We start from the raw sequence: 17,858 nt of genomic DNA, 5'->3' as shown, positions 1-17,858 counted from the left end.
AATCGGTACAGAGTAATGGAAATGCCTCGATGGGGCTTTGGGGCTGTTTCTTCTAAAGCAATGTCAATGTCAAGGCTTCTAGAAGGTTGCTGGAAATTGAGGATGCTGTGTGTTCTGTCCTCCTCATCACTCTTTGACATCTGTGACATCCCGGGCATCTTTTGGGCAGACAGAAATGATGCGGCTTAAAAAGGCTGTCACCTCAAAATGGTGAAGCATACCTTCCTGCCACACTGCTTATTGATGGCTTATTATCCAAATTTGTCCATCTCCCAGTGTAAGTGGAGGTTCCTCCTGCTCACGGGGCTTGCTCTGCTCCTTTGCAATAGCTCTGGTTGCTTAACCTTTGGGGTGCAATACTTATTTTTCCTCTGAAGATTGAGGATAGGCTAGAAGACACTGATAGGGTATTAAAATGAGAAGAATGTCAGCAATAGAGGAGAAGGAGCCAGCACTGAAGTAAGAAGGAAGGAAATTATCATATCTCTAAATTGTGAGCTGCGATCCAGAGAAACTCTGCGATATATTCAGGTTATCACAGTGCAAAGGCTTGCACTCCTCCTTTGCCTTTGTACCGAGCCGACCAAAAAGCTGGCCAATGCTCTGTTTGCATTATCTTACAAACAAGATTAGTCACGCAAAGCTCTGGGCTCTGCTTCCAAGGCTCCCAGGCCAGTCTGCCTGCCAGGTGGCAGTGCCCAGAATGGGAGAAGTACCACTGAGCCAGGAGAGCTGGGGATGGGAGGTTTCATGGTGTGCTGTGACCCAGCCAACCTTTTCTCTGTGTAGGTTATTTGACCTGATGATTTTCGGGAGGTTTGAAGTCCATTCCAGCTGGAATCTGTGGTGTTAGAAGGCTTGGTGGAGCAAGCTTTTGAAGTCTCTGACTTGGTGTTCCAAGCAAACCAAACCTTGTTGGGTGTTGGCTTGGTGGTGGTGATGGTTGGGGTCTTGAATGTCTTCTTTCAGGAACTGCTCCACTTCTTGGGATGAGATGCATGTGGTTTCTCTTGTAACTATCCATTGCTCCAGTCCTGGGTGAGGGAAGATAAAAACTGATTCTAGGAAACATCCTCGAAAGAGATGGAAGTGCAAATGTTGTGCAACGAAGAAGTTGAAAGGCACCAGCTACGGAATGGCAAAAATCAAAACACAGTTAAGTCATTCTCTTTACTTTCGCGTCCAATTTCCCACGTTGAAATGATTGTAGGGGAAAACTACGGGAGGCTGGGGAGCTGTGTGTGCTGCTGGCTTAGCGATGGATCATTTAATCAACATTTGTGCTGTGGTTTTACATAGAACCTTGTTTTATCCCAGGGAGCTGTTATGTACATCAGAAAATCTATTCTCTTTGGACTTGCAGCACTTTGCCCAAGGATTCCTGCTGCCATCCCACAAGCTCCTAGTAGAACATGAGTATGGCTGTGATGCGGTGTGACTTTTGAAGACCTCTGATCTTGGCAAGTCTGTGCTTCAAAGTTGAACTTAAAAAACCCCATAGATTGCAGTTCATGTTCTTAAAATGTTGCATCCTGCTCCTAGTGTGAAATTTTGCGACGTGCTGCTTATATGTCTGTATATTTAAATCAATAACAGTGCAGATCCCTCCTGAGACACCCCACTCAGCACTGATAAAGGCTGACCCATCAGTTTAAGCTCTCTCCTGGCTCAAACAGAGAGAAGGGACCGAGCCGTGAGAGAATCTGGTCAGGAGGGGTGCTGCCTGTACATGGGGAGGAAATTTGGGTGACAGGTAACCGGCTCTCTACAGACTACAGCAGCACTAACAAAATGCACATTGCTTTTGCTGGGATGCTAGGGCTGAAGTGGTGCCTATCAGTGGATATTAGGATCATAATTAGTGGATATTAGGAAAAACTTCTTTATTGAGAAGGTAATTGGTCACTGAAAAAGGCTTCCTAGAGAAGTGGTTGGTGCTTCATGCCTGTCCATGCTTAAGAGAATAATTTGGATAGTGCTCTTAATGATATGTGTCAGCTTTTGGGCAGGAGTCTGATAGTTGGAATCGATGATCATTATAGGCTTATTCCAGCAGAAAGCCATTCTGTTCCATTCCATTCCATTCCATTCCATTCCATTCTTTAACAAGTGGAGAGGTGATTTCCCAAGCAGCCCTGGTGTCAGCCATGAAACAGAAGCCACTGGCTCTAACGTGCAAAATGGAGCCAGCACTCTGGATCCCTCTGATATGTTGTGTTGGTGTCCAGAAGGTCTTGCACAGCACCTGGAGTTGCACTTTGGCTGGTGGACAGGGAGAAGGCACAGCAAAGGAGTGTGCTGCTGAACTGCAGCAGGAAGGAGGGGATGAGCTCTGGGTTCCCCTGTGAGCCCTTGGGGTTGCAGCTCACCCCGTACTGCCTGTGCTGGCTGCACTGCTGCCTCCAAAAAGTGATGACCTTTCACGTTTCCTTCAGCTTGGTTCCCAAAGCCATATCTCCTTCACAGCAATCTCTCTGTGAAGATGTATTTACCACGAAGGATGATGAGACTTTGAGCAAGTAATTGAGATTTAAAGCTCCAATTACAAGAGGAAATAAACCAGAACTGTTTTCTAAGCTTGTGTCTTAATTGGACGAAGTGATTTCAGTACATACTTCCCAAAGTCCTTGCACTATCTCCTGTGCTTGTTAGCCAGTGACCTGGTTTTCATGGACCAACCTTGTGGCACTGCAGTCCCTCACCCAGCTGCACTTGGATCAGGGGAACAGTGCACAGCAGAGTGGTGATGCATATGGCTGGAGCTCAGCTCCTCCGTTAGTCAAAATTTCTTTGGGTAGAAATATTGTTTTATGTCTATTTGGCAGCTTTTCTGCTTGCTTCTTGTTCAGGTTGAATCATATGCAGCTACATCTGAGCTCTGGCACGCTGTCAGTTGTTCACAGTGCTGAGCACAATGCCTTTGGGGGTGGCAGCAAGCATAAGTGACACCTTAATAAGGGCTTCTGCAGATGTGGCCTTGGCACTAAGCTGCCCCCATCTACCACTATTGCCAGCTTGGGGCTTATTAGTCACACATCCCTCCTTTGAGAGAACTATTTTTGATGTACCTGCCCTGCGTGAAGCCCTGCTCGGTTTTGCTCTCCCTGCTGATGTTGGCTGCCTGCAGCACCAGGTGTGGGGAGGGCTGGGGTCAGGGTAAGCACTGCATGGTGGCTGGGAATCACTCAGTATTCTCTGCAGTTGGAGCCCAGCTCTGCCTGCCCCTGGGCTGGTTTTGCTCCAGACTCTCCCCTGTGACAGGCTTACACTGCTGTGGTTTGGGTGGTAGCTTCCTCGTAGGGGACAGGGACAGCCTGGAGCACCCACTGGCCGGGAACAGGCTGGGCAGAGCAGCTACTGCCACCATATAGGTTTGGTCCTGCTATCTCTGGGGGTTAGGCTGGGCTGTGTCATTCCCTCTGCCTGTTGGCTTAATGAGCTGCCTTATCTGTCATCTTCCCCATGGCAGATGGGGGTCTCTTCAGGATTAATTAAGGATCACAGCTATGACCTACTTACTGAGCTGGTGCTATTGTTCCTGGAGCTCCCGGAGCTGCCAGCTTGCTTGATGAAGTTTCTTCTCCTGCTTTGCTCTGGTTACTGGCTCTGTGCACCCTGACAGCAATGTGCTGAGCTCCAGCTGGGCTCCCGTTACATCCATTTCCCTAACAGACACACACATTACCTTTGGGAAGGTAACTGCAAGCTTCTTGCCCATGGTGCACCAGGTCTGGGGATTAGAGCTGCTGGCCTACATCTTTCATGGTATTGTTTTCATTTAGGAGCAGGGGGCTGAGGGTGGGCAGAGATCAGCTGCAAGGTGGGGGAAAGAGGTGAGAAAAATGGCTTGGGACCATCCAGTCCTGTGCTACCAGATCCTAAACCACGCTGTTGCTGAACGGGTCTCCCAAGGTTTTCCATCTCTCAGAGGTACTCAGCTCCTCCTCATTTCTAGCTTGTGCATCATTGCAGCAAGCCTTTAGCAGTAAAGGAGCAGAACTGTCTAGAGAATGAGAAAGTCAAGCTCTGCTAACCCTCTTGTTACCTGCCAGATCTTCAGGCAGAGCACTGTTCCAGATGGGAATAACTCAGCGGTTTGCTAAAGCAAATGCCTTCCTTCAGCTGGGCATGGATTGCTCCATGCTGGCACCTTGTCTCCTCTACATTCCTTCCTGCTCTTTCCTTCCTTTCCTTCAAATTGATGAGAGCTCATTGTGTGCAGCAGATTGAATCTCATGCAGTGTGGGCTCCCAGCCATGTGCATAGGGCTGCTCATGGCACATTTGCTGCTCATGTGAGGGCTTGTGCTCCCTGAGGCTCTTTTCATCCCCCCCTATGGAGCCAGTCCTCAACCAGCGTGATGTTCCATGCAGGGTCCAATGGTCTCCCCGGTGGGACCCCAGCAGTTCCCAGTGCTTTCAGATAGGAAGAGTTAGCTGTCAGGCTGAATGAGACCCCTGGGAAGCACCATTTTGCTTTGTCCTCGGAAGCAAGCACAGTGGGGGAATTGCTTGGCTTTTCTTCTCTGCCTCAGAAAAAAAGCCTCTCATGTTCCAGTGACCTGCTTATTATGTAGGTCATCACCAGCTGGACGAAAGAAAACAGTTTCAGGAGTAGGAGAACTCTAGCAGGGCTCCTCTGCTGACTGATCTTTCTGGAAAAGCATGGAAAGCTGTGGCAATCAGTCTGGCCTTTCCCCTCTCCACTGCTCTGCCCAAGATGATGGAGGAGGGATGTGTGCTGCCCTGAGAGTGGGCAGATTGCCCAGGGTCTGGTGTACCCTGTAACGGTGCATGGAGGCAGGCAGCATGTCTCAAGTCTACTAGTGGTCTGGGCTTTTCGTCCTTTCATGAGCTTGGTTTCAGTAATTAGGTCTGTCCTGCCAGCCATGTGCCTGCATGGCAGAGTCCTGAGCTGGGGAGCAGTCTGTGCTGGGAGGTGGGATGGTCTCACCAGGGTGAAAAGGGGGCATGGAACAAGGAAAAGCCTCTGAGTGCCAATGGGACCCAAACCAAAGCTTCTCTCAGCACGGTGCTGCTGTAGATAGTCTGGGACTGCTCCACATTGCACACAGCAGAGCTGACTACTATGTGATACCCATGGAGAAGAAAGGAGGCCCTCAGTGCAAGCTGTCACCAGCCAGGACATATTGCTGTGAGGCTTGGAGGAGTGAAGTCCAGCTTCCCTCATACTTGCCTCTATTGCAACAACCCCTAATACCCCTCACTATCCTCTCTTCTTTCCCAAATCCCCTAAATATCAGCTGGCCTGGAGACGCCCTGTGCCCTGGCTGCTTCTTGCCTGGGGAAGCATGGGCACAGCCATGCAGTCTGCTTCCCACACAGCTGAGAAGTCTCATTCGTGCAAGATCTTTGCAGTCAGGCAGGGGAAGAGCAGGGCACCCTGGGGCTGTCACGTCGGCTCGGCACATCCGTGCACCATGCGGATGGCGAAGGGCCGCTGCTGTCACGTAGCCACGGTGAGAACACGGAGGGCCGCTGTTATCTTTGCTTGCAGGAAGGGTTCAATTAGAAACTGTCTCACAAATGTGTGGTTATTGAATGAGTTGCTCGTTTACTATGTATGAGCCATCCCCACAAATGTGCCGAGTGCATCTGTCCTTGGCAGGGTGCAGCTGCTCTGAAGGGAAGCAGATGAGCCTTCCTCGTCACAAGGCTTTCTTCATCGAGACTCTTCTGAATTGTTCCCTGCGTGGAGCAATTCTCCAACAACATTCAGTGCAACAGCAGGGGTGAATCAACTTTATCAAGGCTGGCCTATTTTTAACTCTTCTTTGGTTTTATTTCAAAGAAGGCTTCAAATGCCATATGTCACAGGGCACGGCGATGCTTCTAGCGCAATCGGTGGCCACAAAGAGCTACCCAGGAATGCACTGTATGGCAGCTGGGGAGAACCTCCTGTTCCCAGCATCCTCAGCCTCTCTGGGACTTGTTTCCACAGTATGAGAGATCTTAACAAAAGGATGGCTGGCTGTGGAGCAAATCAGTTTAACCACCACAAAGCTGAGCTTACTTATGCCTGTCTCACTGCCACCAGAATTTGGCGAGGCCATAAATTTCATGAGATGAGGGTGCCTTAATCCTGGTTCTTAAACCCTGGCAGGCAGGCTGGGGCTCTTGCCCAATCTACTTGGGAAGCATCTGGTGTTGGTCTGAATGAGAGACAGGGCTGAGTGGCCCTTGGGCTTCTAGGTGACAGCACTTGGCACAATGTGGGGCTCTGCACAGCTCTGTTGCATGAGAACACTGCTTATTTCCTCACCTTTGGTTAGCTCATCTCGAGATAAGTCGTGATGTTGTTTAACCCAAGTTTTCACTCAAACCATGGGACAGCAGTTGAATGGTTGCTGTGGCCCCGGACGTTGCTGAACCACTGTGGGTTTGTGCTGCTCACACACCTCCAAGTAAAGCAAGCAGGCTGCCTGCCCCACCAAGCCTTCATTGTGGCTTAATGAGAACCAGACAAAGCCTCCAGGATCACATCTCTCCTTAGCCACTGCCTTCTCAGTGAGCTCAGCCCAGTGTGGCCACAGCAGCTCCGAGTGGAACCGTGCCTGCACAGGAGGCCTGCTGCAGGCTGTGTTTGCAGGCTTGGTGCTTGGCGGTGCCGCTTTCTTCAGGGATGGATAGAAATAAATGCTCACTAATCTGCCTAGCACAGCTAGGGGAATAATTAACTCCAAGAATGAGGTGGATGTAAGGAGAAAATCTGAGGACAAATCTGCACAAGAGGACTGCCAGGTGGTTTTTAGCCTGCAGCACCATTCTGTAGGAGCTGCAATAAAGCAAGCCAACACCTCCTCTGTTACAACCTGAAAATCACCGATCACTTGTTATCACTGGCCTGTGCTAGAGGAAGACAGTTCAACAGGGACTAGAATCCTTGCTTTATAGCACCCAGGTGCTCAGACATGCCCTCAGGTGGCTCCCAGGCTCACATTGTTCAGTGGCTCTTGTGTGCCAGGCATCCAAGTGTTTGGTCTGCTGCTGTGTTGCTCCCTGAGTGGCTGCTCCATGCTGGTTTCTGTGGCTCTTTTTTCTCCAACATCCCAACCCTGTCCTCTGAGATGTATGTCAGGATGTGGTGTGCCGTTGGCTGGTGAGAAGCTTCTGGTGCTGTCTGCATGAGGTGGCAATGCTAGAACCCCATATGCAGTGCTGAGCATGTCCCAGGAACCCAAGGATCAAGTTGGGGGATAACGTGTCTATGTCTGAAATGCTCCTTTAGGGTGGCCCACCATCCCTGGAGGTGCTCAGGAAACATGTAGAAGTGGTATTTAGGGACACAGCTTAGTGGTCAGTACTGTTGGTAGGTGGATGGTTGGATTAGATAGTCTTATTTTCCAACCTTAATTAAGAGCATCATACAGTCTACCAGCTCACCTCCCTTGTAGAGTAACAGACCAGGGTAGGAGAGTCTTGAGAATGCAAAGAAGCTTTCACAGCCCTCTTGTGCTGGATGACACCGTGTGTGGGGACAAGAAAATAGCCCAGTGTCCCAGCATGAATCAGCCATCCAGTCACACACAGCTTGCTTCACCAGTGGTGCCAGGCAGTCCTGCAGGGAGATGGGCTGCAGGGATGAAGGGCTGGCTCTGCCTGTGACAGGGTGTGTTGTGCTGGGCATTTGTGGCTAACACAATCATGGGAGGAATCAGACTCCAGATCTGGATGGAAGAGCTTCACTCCTGCCTAGGCGTTCAGAGCTGAAGGTCTGGTAGCCAGCTCTGAGGTGCTCACGCTGTGGGTGTGAAGACTTGTCTGCATCTCTAGGAATTGAGATGAGCTACAAGCGAGAATTTTTTGATTTGAAGTCTTTCCAGGTCTGGCATTGCAATTCTATTGCCTGTGCAAGGATTTTTGCTGGACTGTGACATGGTTGCCTATCGGCTTCCTGTTCCAGCAGCTTCAAGCTGTGCTTCAGAATGACACATGGCTGTGCTGTGGCTGTACTGGTGCACAGGTGATGGCTGTGCCAGCTTTACATAACTCTGCCCTGTGTTTCTCCAAGCTTATCAGCTGGCAGTCACCACGTGTTTATTTACAACATGCACGCAAACCATAGGAATGCAGGCACTGGTGTTTGCAGAGCAGAGGCAGAGCAGTTGCACAGTCCCTGGAACTGATTACCTCCTCCTAAGGAAACCAGTGGGATATCTCAGTGCATCCACCGATGTCCATGCCTGATGCCATGCCACCTTGAGCAACCGCATCCACCTGTGTTTGAGCTTACAGAGTGCCCAGCACCAGGATTTTTGCCTTATAATGATGTCATCTGAAGGTGAGGAGCTATCTTTACAAGACAAGATCTGCCCCAGAGGTGGGCAGAGGGGCAGATGCTCAGCGCAACTCTGATCTAAGGCTACGGGCATCATCAGAGCAGGTGGGCACAGCTTGCTAAGCCAGCTCAAGGCCATCAGGAGGCTTTGTTTGTAACTCAGCAAACAAGCAGAGATGGAAGGTTCTCAAACTCCCCTTCTTCGGGTCATTTTTACCCATGATATCACTGATTGCGACACCAGCGTGATTCATCCCACGCATAGGATTTATCTGAGATGTCTGTTTCACCCGAGATTGGACTGTTTGTTTGCACAGGGTGTTGTAATGCTGCACAAACAAGGAGCAGGGCAGCCCAGAGCAGATTGTCTGCTCTCAGCAGGGGAACAGAAGAAAAAGCTTTGGGACGCAAGGATGTAAAATCCCACCCGCACCAGGTGAGGAGGTCTCACTTTGCACCAACAAAACTCACGTGCTCGGTAAGAAGTGCAGTGTTACACCTCGATTCTCAGCTCGTTGTGTGCTGCTCATGGCTCAGACCAAAAGTCCGTGCAGCTAAGGGGTGTCTGTGGGTAGGCAATGTGCCCACGCAGCCCCTGACACAGCCCAGCACGTGTTGGCCCACTCCCCATGGACTGCCCAGCCCTTGGGTTGCCTCCAGAACCCAGCAGTGAGACAGGCAGTTCTGTATCATTCAGAAAGAAAACACTTCTTTCATATAAGCTGGTGTTAGTGTGCCCCGTATGAGCTGCACTGCCTGCCCTCTAACATCTCAGATAGCCTATCACACCACAATAAAACTCACTGGTCTTTACAGCTCCCTGGCTGAAAGGTGTAAGGTTTCCTTCTGGTGAAGCCCGCAGTCAATAGCTCGCATTTCTGACGCCCTTTGTCATGGAGTAAGTATTTATGGCAACTGCACAGTGCTCTAGGTTCTTTCCTTGAAGGTCAGGACAGCTGACGATACAATTGTGTAACCCTCCCTGCGCCAGCCCCTTACTGTACATCTGCAATTTCTAATAACTGGTTACTCATTAGGAAGATGCCCTTGGAGTGGTTTGACAGAACTAAGTGCCTCTGACCCGTAACTGTTCAAGAAGTTGACTTAATCTCTCTGGATTGGGGTGCATATGAGGTCCTTTCCCTCTGCCTTCTGGTTTTGATCCTTTGTGGGTGCTCCTGGCGTGAAGTTCTCCTACACCCTGAAAGCAGACACTGATGCACTTTGGGTGAATGCAACACACAAAAAGTCGTGTAATAAAAATAACAGGGGCTGCAAACAAGCGGCCTGGCACCTCAGCTCTAATTATAACAGCACTCAGCCTCTGCCCAGACTCAGCAGAGACATTCTGTGAGCAGAGCACCCAGCCTGAAGCGGCCCTTCCCTGGGTGGGCAGCGCCGTCCTCGCACTGGTTGGCAAAGGAAGTCCCTCACATGGAAACCCCTCACTTCCTCATTTCCCTTGTAGGCAAAGTGAAAATCAGGCAGCAGCCTCGTGGCTCTCGGGCTGCGTCAGTGTGAGCACAGCCATGGTACAGGCTCACGTCACTGGGGGTCCGTTCCTGTGCTGGGGTTATCAAAGAAACCAGCAAATCCTGAGCACTCCATGGGCTGTGTGGGGCATCCCGAAGCCCAGCAGGTAATTTCCATGTGGAAAACTCCCCAGGCTGTACTAAGCGGCTGCATAGGTAGTTGTCTACTGCTTTAGCAGGCTAGGCTCGGCTGCCTGAACTTCATCACTGTGCTGTTGTCCCCTTCCTGGCTGCTTCCTGCTGCACTTTGATATGGCATCACTTTTGTTTTTGTCTTTGGAGAAACAAACAAAACAGAAGGCTAAAAGCCAGCTGCCTAAAACACATTCCTCTGCCGTGACTCGGAAAAAATCTCTTCTTTAGATGTAAGCATCCACTGTTTGCATTGTTCATCCTCCCAGCAGGGGTTCTGGGCTTTGTCTGCCTCACTAGGGTTGGAGTCTGACCATCCAGCTCTTCCTATTTCTGAGCTGCCCAACGTGCCATCCCTTCCAGCCACAGCTCATGGGTTTCAGCTGCCTCCCACAGCTCCAGGGGTTGATAAAACAGGTCTGGTGCCACGTATGGTGGATCGAGTTGACAGGCAGGAACGCGCTCGGCCTTGATAGGGCTAACTTTATTTAGCAGGCACGTTGCAGAGCTGGCACTGAGCAGAGAGGCAGAAGCAAAAGAATGTGTCTGCTCTCCAACAGGGAGATGGTGCAGCATATTCCATCCAGCCCTGGCATCAGGGTCCATGCAGTGATGGCCCCAGGGGTGGGGAACTCTTCGTCCCAAAGGTCTCTGCCTCATTCTTGTGCACTCTGCTCACCTTTGCCCGGTCCTGATCTTCATGCCCTCTGGGTTGACACAGTCATGAGTTCAATCGAGTGTGAACTCTGCTCAGTCCAGTGGGAAACAGCAGAGAAAGTTCAGGACTGGAGGCAGCTGCACACACTCAGTCAGGGAGATCAGCAGTCTCTGCTTGCTTAGAAAGAACCTGTATTTAAACAAAATGACGCCCCTGGAACCAAGGACTTTGGGGCTAGCCTGTAGTGTGGGGAATGGAGATCTTCATGCTGCAAGAGGGGAAACCTCAGGGCCAAAGAAGTCCATGTGCCCAGAGGTGCAGATCCATAGCTGTACTGGGAGATATTTTAAAGGTGGTTTTGCACTGCATTCATGGAGCAGCTTTGGGTGCCTTCCAGTGGCTTAAGGACATCTTCACAGATGCCAGAAAGCTGCTGGTGGGGTTCAGTCCAGGACCAGCTCTTCAGGATTTCTCACTCCTGGACCTTCCTGCTCCTTTAGGCCAGTTCTGGAAACAGACATTCTGACTTCCCTTTCCCTCCAGCTCCCTCAGATGACTGAAGTGCTGTATATCTTCACATAAGGAGTGACAGCGCACTCCAAGGTGGGCTATGTCTCATCACCAGTAGGTCTCTGATCCCTCATCATCCACCGCAGCTACATGACAGCCTCCCTCAGCTCCACCAGCCCCTTCAGGTTATTGTACAGTCAGCTCGTACAACCTTCCTCCCTGTTCTCAAGGTTCTGACAACAAACTTCTAGGACAGCCTGGTGACCTTTGACTCCGCTTCCTCTTTAAACTCCAGTGGCTTTTGCTTCGTTGCTTAGTTGTTACCCAGCAGTAAAGATTGGTTCTGATAACAACAGGGGCTGCTCCCTTCCCCCTCTTCCCTACACAGGTCAAATCTCTCCTAGTTTGCTTGAACAAATTTCCAGGTGGGGCAGTGAGAGATTTGCTTGCGGAAAAGGTTTTGTCCCTCTGCCATATTTCTTAACTCCCTAAGGAAGCAAAGCAATCACAAAGGCAGGTGGGGAAAAAATAAACCATGACATGACAGAATGGGTTTGGCACAGCTGTGAGGATGAAGTCATTAGGAGCAGAGAAAATCACTGATGTGGCAGCTTTATGTCTTCTGCTGATGTAAAAGCAATATCTTCCCATGGAAGAAATTGGGCCCACTGTTCTCATCGGCTGAGCTTCCCACCTTGGTCTTCTCCATGGTGTGAAAGCTGGCTTGAGCTTTCTCCTTCTGCAGCAGCAACGAGGGAAGCACAGACAGCAATCTCAGCCATACTGATCTGTATCTGTGATTTCTGTCTGCTTGTAGCTGTCTGCTTTGGCTGTGCTCTCTGGATGGGAAGGGGCAGGGACAGAACAGCCATCCCATCCAGCTGGTTGAGTTCTTACGCTCCAAAGCATTGCAGGGTTGGTTGCTCAAACCCTCCCTCTTGCCCGCATTGGGATGGGACATCAAACAGCTGCAGAAAACCCATGCTACGACTGGGGAGATGGGATGATCTTGCTCTGAGAGTGCTGTTAGCACCCTGGACACCTGGCTGCAGTTGCTGGGTCCACGTTAGATTGTGTCCCCATCCAACCCCGCTTCTCTTGGTGCCTCCTCTATGGGCACAAATGCTTCCCCTCACCCCTTGTCTCCGAGAGCCTCAGCCTTCACAGGAAAATATGGTCTCCCTGTGGTGGTGTAAACTCTACCCTGTCCCCCACTTGGCACAGCCCTGCACAGACCAATGTGTTCAGCGTTTTAAATATTAATAGGACATTTGAGAAGCGGGCCCTGCGACACTGAAGGTAAATTTTCCATTTAGTTGCTAAAATCAGACCCACTCTAGCGAGAAGTTCGGTGCTTTTTGAACTGGGCCTGAAATCAAAGGTTAGCTGGAATTTCATGCAAGAACAACCCGACCAGGAGGGGAAAACAGAAGGGGAGGCAGGGCTGCGTGCTCGTGGGAAGCATTGGGAGAGCGGAGCATGAAGACGCGGATCGGAGTCGCCACCTTGTGACTGCTCGGTCACTTCCACGGAACGGGACAACGCCTTGCTGGCCCGTCCAAAGCTTCCTTTTAGGCTCCAAACTGCCAGATCTGAGGGTCCGGACCTTCATTTTTAGAGCGCGATACCTTTTTGTGGCATAAACGCTCATTTTTTTTTCCATCCGAGGGTCTCATTTTTGGGACACAAAGCGTCCCCAGCAATCTTTTTATGCGTGTGTTTGCAAAGCCTCATTTTTAGAGTCCAAAGCCTTATTTGACTCTACAGCCCACAGCCTCATTCTAAGGGTCAAGGCCTGGACTTTAGAGCCAAACCCTTCTTTTCAGGACACAAATCCTCAGTTTTGGCTTCAAACTGTAGGTCATAGGGCCCCAACCCCTCATTTTTGGGGCTCACAGTCTCACTTTGTAAGTGTAAGCATCCCTTTTGGGGGGTCCAAACGCTAATTTTCAGAGTTCAGAGGATCCATTCGAGATCCAAAGTCATCTTTTTATAGTCTAAGGTCTAGTTTTTATAGTCTATAGTCTCAATTTTAAATACTCATATTTAGAGCCAAACCTTATTGTCAGGGTCCACACTCATTTGAGAGCACAAGATCTTTTTAGCCTCATTCAGGGCATCTGAGATTAAGGGTGCAAAGCCTCCTTTTTAGGTTCCCAACAACCTGTTTTAGGGCTCAAGTCACCACCATCAATCCCACTCCACCTGTTTAAGGGTGCAAAGACCCATTTTTAAAGTCCAAAGCATTATTTGAGGACCAAACCATCACTTTTTAGGGCACAAACCCTACTTCAGGGTCTAAGACCTCTTTTTACAAGACTAAAGCATATTAGTAAGCTCTAGAAGGGCTTTCAGTTTTTAGGGCTCAAGGACCCATTATTCAGGCTTTGAGACTCAATTTGAGTTACAAACCCATCTTTTTATTGCTTAAACCCACATTTTTAGCCCCAAAGCTTAATTTTAAGGGCCTGAGCAAAACCCTTCTTTCTAATGCACAGTACAAACCATTCTGTTTAGAGCCCAAAGCCACAGACTAAGGTCCAAGGCCTGAATTCTCTTTATAGGATGCAAACACTCCTCTTTGGTGCCCAAACCCTCAGTTTAAGGACAGCAACTCCCCATTTTATGTTCTTATTATCACCCTTAGGGTTCCAAATCCTATTTACAGAACCCAGAAACAGCTATAAAAATGACAGTGTGGACAACGAAAGTGAACTGGGAGCACTATTATCACACTTGGGGGTGTACAGAAATGACGGTTCAGACAGACTTTGGGATTCAGAGGAAGGTTTGGAACCACAGCAAGCAAATATAGAGGTAGCCACCAAAAAAATACAGAGGCCTTGATCACAAAATGAGGTTCGGGCCCATAAAAGCGCTGCTTTGGCACCTAAGGACGGGCCTTAACGCAACGCTCCTCAACCTGCAGCCGCTGTCGCAACTGACGGCCCCGCCCCTGCCAGAGCCTTTTGTAGATGGCGGAACCGGGCGCGGCCGAGTCAATCGCGGGCTTCAATCAGGTCCGACCCGCGCCGCTCGTCTGCACGGCGCTGCGGAGGGATGCGCGGCCGCGGTTCTCAATCAGGTCCGCTCCAAACGGACGCGCTCCGGTTCTGGGAGCCCCGCGGCTCTGGCTGCCGCCCGGCTTCTAATGCCGGTTCTGGTTCCCCGGTTCTCGGTAAACCCAATTCCAATTATCCGCTGCTTCTGGATTCCGGTTTAGTCTCCAAAATTAGGGTGGCAGACATTCAAAAATGATTCTTTGGTCCTTCAGATTTTGAATACTAATAACAAACACAGATCTGTGTCTAGAGCTGTAGATCTCAACCATAAAAATTACTATTTTGGCATTCATCATGTGAGTAGAGAATAGCATTCAGGTTTTGGGCTCCAGGAATAAGGCTTAGAACACTCCAAACGGGTGCTTAAAAGGTAGTTTGGGGCTGTAAAAAGGAGAAATTCAGCTTAAAGAAGTCTCACCTCAAAAGGAAAAAAAAAAAAAAAAAAAAAAAAAGTGTTTTTCAACAAACAGAAGAAAAAAAAAAGTTGTGATTTTTGAAATAAAGCTTTAAACCCGCCGGAATCAGGCTTGTGACATTAAATTAAAGATGCGAACTCTAGTGAATAAGATTTGGGCTGTACAGCTGTGGGTACGAACCCTCAAACAAAGCTTCGGGCAGTAAAGACAAGGCGCCAGCAGCCTCAGAAAGAAGGCTTTGGACTTCAAACGGAGGCTTGAGACTCGGACACCAAGAGGAGCCCTTCGCTCACCAGAGCCGCCCCAGCCTCACCTCATCCCTCCCGCAGCCGCTCTCGCCCTGACGGCCCCGCCGCCGCCGCCTCCCTTTCGATGGGGCGGAACCGGGCGCGGCCGAGTCAATCGCGGGCTTCAATCAGGTCCGACCCGCGCCGCTCGTCTGCACGGCGCTGCGGAGGGCTGCGCGGCCGCGGTTCTCAATCAGGTCCGCTCCAAACGGACGCGCTCGGATCCTGCGCGGGAGCCCCGCGGCTCTGGCTGCAGCCCGGCTTGTGGGCAGTAATGCTGCTCCCGCTGCGCTGGCTCTCGGTAAACCCAAGTCCGCCGAGTCGCTGCTTCTGGATCCCGGTTCTCCCAGGAAGCGGCCTCCATCCGCCACTTCCACCAGGTGCCGTTTCGGGATCCCTGTCTCTCCGGTATCCCCGTAGAACCCGGTTCCCCCTTAGAGTGCCAGTTGGCTTCACCAAAGCTGTGTCCTCAAGGGTGAGATGTGTCCAAGGAGACCATCCTTGAGTATTGCAGGATGACTGGGATCCAAGACCCTGTCGTCTCCCCTGTGGAAAGGGTCCTCTGAATTGCCCCTTCCTCCAGCTGCTCAAATATTTCTGAGATGAAAGTCCTGCGGTCCCAAGCACTGGAGGTAATGGAGAAGGTGAAGAAGTCTCTAGTCAGGTGAGGCTGGAGGCCCTGGGCTGGTGTCTGCATGGGGTGATTTTTAAGCCTGGCAAGAGCTCATTCACCAGCTCATAGTACTCCCCATAGTAGCCCCCCATTTGGGGCTGCCCTGACATACAAAACACAGCTTTTTCTGGTGTACAGGAGAGCCCCATAGTGTATTGTTGCCACCAACAGGCACACAGCCCAGTCTGTGCAGTGTTGCTCTCAGAAAAGCAGAGCAGGACTCTCCAGGCTGGGGGAATTGGCTAAGCACAGTGATCATGGCTTGGGATACACAGAGCAGAGGGATCACCACCTTGAACAGAAGAATTCTGTGTTTCCCTCCTGTGTCCTTCTTGGGTGCTGTTTCCTGGTAGACTCCTTATTTCTGGTTGAAAGGGTAGGAAAATTGCCAACTCATTCTTCTGATGGAAGAAGGGCTGAGATAAGGATGGAAAGGTCACTCGACAGTCACCACCATGGGCAAAATATACTCAGCTTGGGGAAGATTAATTGAGTTTATTGCTATCTGAGAACAGCACAGTGAGAACTTAAAGCACAAAGTCCAGGCAACTTGCCACATAACACCAGTCACAATGCTGGGAGCAGCTGGGTCAGCGCTGATGGGGCTTGGAACTGGGGCTTTGGCCCAACAGACACAGCAGACGGAACGGAGCTGGTTTGTATTGCAATGCCAGGAGCAGCTCTGACTGTGCCATTCTGGGTGTTGCTGTGTGAGAAGGAAGGGCCAGGCAACATCCAGGGGTGCTGCTGCTGCAGCTGCCTCCGGTCAGGGGCTGGTGGTGGGGATGGGAGCAGTCAGGATAGGGAGCACTGCCAGTGCAGGCAGAAATGTGTTCAGGCCCAAACCAGGACCCCACTGGACTGTGGGGCCATCCAATGGTAAAAGGAGAGGTGCTGAGCGGAGGGGGAGGGGGTCAGAGAGGTGGTGGTGGTACTCGGTGACATCTCTGCCCTGCCACAGGGCAGGAGCCACATCTGCCCATCTCCTCTCGGCAGGATGGAACGGAGACGCCCCAGCTGCCCCCAAGAGGCCTGGCCAGAGAAGCTTATGGTATCGCAGGTCTCCAGGCTCCAGTGGGGTTCTGATGAGGTGTGTGAGGTGCAGGTGTCCTTTGGCCCAGGTGAGCGTCCTTCTGCCTCGGACATGTCACCGCAGGAGGAGGATCCCCTGAGCTGTATCTGTGCCTGCTGCACACACAGACCCCAGGTAGCGAGCACTCTGTGCTTCCCTGGCTGCCCCTGCCCGGCCGTGCCCAGCTGATGCCCTGATGCCAGCACCCGTAACTCCTCTCCGTGTCTCAGACAGAGTCACAGAAGCTGAGCTTTCTGGCTTCCGTCCGTGCTGTCTGCGAAGCGGAGGACTGCGGTGCCCATTACCGGCTGTGCGTCTGCCCTCTGGAGGTGGCGCAGTGCATTGAGGTAAGGGGAGCACCGCAGGATCGGGCGGTGGGCACAGCCCTGCCCACCGCGGGGTCGCTGGGGAGCCCCAGGAGCTGGGAGGGGTGCTGGGATGGGGTGCCGGGGCTCCGTCTGCCAAGCAGGGCGCGCCGCGCCGTCCCGTCCCTTCCCGTCCCACCGTGCCCTCAGGCGCTGCTGCAGGAGGAGCCCGCCGAGCGCCTGGACACGGAGCTGCGGCAGCAGGCCGTGAGCGCCGTCGCCGCCATGAGGTATCGCCCAGCCCAGCGCCGGCCAACGTGGTGGCACCGGTCCCGGCCGGGGGCCCTGAGCGGGGCAGGCAGCGGGGCGCAGGGTGCCGAGCGGAGCATCGCGCCTCCGCCCTCTCTCCCCTTACAGCAGCGCGTGGCCGCTTCCGGAGGAGCGGAAGAGCGGCCTCCTGCGTGCCTGCCTCAGCAGCGTCCTCCGCCTCCCTCGCCACGAGGACGCGAAGGACCTGGACGCTGCGCTCTACACGGAGGTGCGCACGGGCTGGGCCCTGGGGACGCGGGCTGGGCACCACCGCCGGGATGCCGCTCTGCTGCCAGCAGGACGCAGCAGGGACGGCCGCCCTGACCGCCGTCCTCCTTGCAGACCATGGAAGCCCTGCACCGCCTGCTGCAGGGGCTGGTGGGCAGCGCAGGCACCTCCGTCCTCGTGGAGCTGCAGAACATCTTGGAGGTCTGGCTGCGGCAAGGCTGGGATTTGCGGCGACGGTTCAAGCCGTAAAGGGGGATCCACGCGAGATCTCCCCAGGGCCAGCTGCGGGCAGGGGGTGCCGGCCCAAGACCGGCCCTTGTGGGGCCAGAGGGGTGGGTGGGGATCGGCGGGAAGGCGGCGGGGCCGCAGCAGGACA

This window comes from Tetrao urogallus (assembly GCF_951394365.1).
Source record: "Tetrao urogallus genome assembly, chromosome: 10".
Classification (NCBI taxonomy): domain Eukaryota; kingdom Metazoa; phylum Chordata; class Aves; order Galliformes; family Phasianidae; genus Tetrao; species Tetrao urogallus.
This window is presented reverse-complemented; position numbering follows the sequence as displayed.